Raw genomic sequence first — 1,723 nt, forward strand, 5'->3', positions numbered from 1 at the left:
GTTGATTATATTATTTGAATTGGTTGGTAGACTATATATATTTTGCCATTAATGTGACTATGTTGAAAGATTATAAATGTGTACTATTGAAGTTATGATGTACCGTATTGACCCGAATATAAGACGACCCCCCTTTTTAAAGATGTACCTTTTGGAAAAGGCTTTTTGAAAACCAAATCTTGTGTTTTATTAAGGAATTTTTTTTTTCTTAAATTATTTTCATATTGCATATTTTTTTCCTATTTTAATTTTTGTTTTGAATGTATGGAAAATACTGTTAAAATGTACCAACAATCACATTTAAAATATACACTAAAATAACAGGTAGCCCGTCTGAATTATATAACTATTAGGATATCCATCTCATAGTAGCCTAACAAAATTTCATTATCAGTAGAAGTGAAATCTTATTGTAGTTTGAAGATTGAAGATTGTTCCCATCAGGCTAACATGACTGTCACGACTCATGCCACTGTAAGCTTTTCTTTTTCTTTTTCTTTTGTTTTCACTCACGATCTTCTAACATTATTACAACACACATTACATTACGTATTTCTTGGCACACTCGTTTTATGCGTATTTGACGCCACCTATTGTTGTGGGTGTATTATTGACATGTCAAAGTCTAGAGCCTGAATATAAGACGATTGCATTTTTTCAGATGTAGTTCCAAGAAAAAAACATCATCTTATATTCGGGTCAATACAGTAGTTTGTTTAGTTTAGTTATTTTGATATAGACTGGATTATTTTGTTGTGTTTTTTATAAATAATCTTTAAAATAAACTTTCTTGTAATAAAGTTGTTGAGATTTTGTATATGAGTGTTAATGGAGTTTTTGGATTGGATTGTTTGTGGCTTATTATGAGGTTGCTTTGGAGGCTGTTAGAGTAGTAGTTTTTGAGGTAATTTTTATAGGCAAAATGACTGTTGACCGTTTCATTTGGTGATCTTTTTATTTGTAATATATTCTTTGAAGTATGAGTGTAATGATTTAGTCTTTTTCTCTTACAAATCTTGAGTGTGCAGATGCATGGATCTTGAAACATGTATTTTTGAATCGTTGATTAAGTTAATAATTGATCTAAAATGCTAAGAATTTAATTAATAGCGATTTAGTGGTGTAGGCATCTCAAAAAATGTGAATATCGTGAAAAATTTTTTGGTAACATTTCAAAAAGTGAAACTTTCATATATTCTAGATTCCCTGCTAACACACGACGTAACAGTTACGTAATGTAGTGGTAATTTCATGACTTACCAATTGACAACGTAACTACGATGTCGCATGCCCGTAATTTTATTACCATCCAATTTCCAACTCACATCGTCAGTACGTCCTCCTAACGTCGTAATATTACCAAGGATGTACCAGATATGTACTCTATTCGTAATATATTGGTAATTTCATGACTTTCATTACCATTATTTACACGTTAACTTTATATGCTCCGATTACCAGAATTGGCTATTTAAAAAGTGTAATTAAACGACAGACACAAGATTGAAAGTTCCACTAAGATAAAATGTTTTTCTTTTCACTAAGTCAGAATATGGACGATTGCTTAATATATAGTGCAAAACAAAGAGATTGAATTTCTGTGCAGTAATATGTTGATTGTTTTATATACAGGTGCATCTCAATAACTTAGAATGTCGTGGAAAAGTTCATTTATTTCAGTAATTCAACTCAAATTGTGAAACTCGTGTATTAAATAAATTCA

Source organism: Sinocyclocheilus anshuiensis, unplaced genomic scaffold (genome assembly GCF_001515605.1).
Source record: "Sinocyclocheilus anshuiensis isolate Anshui unplaced genomic scaffold, SAMN03320099.WGS_v1.1 scaffold1973, whole genome shotgun sequence".
Taxonomy (NCBI): domain Eukaryota; kingdom Metazoa; phylum Chordata; class Actinopteri; order Cypriniformes; family Cyprinidae; genus Sinocyclocheilus; species Sinocyclocheilus anshuiensis.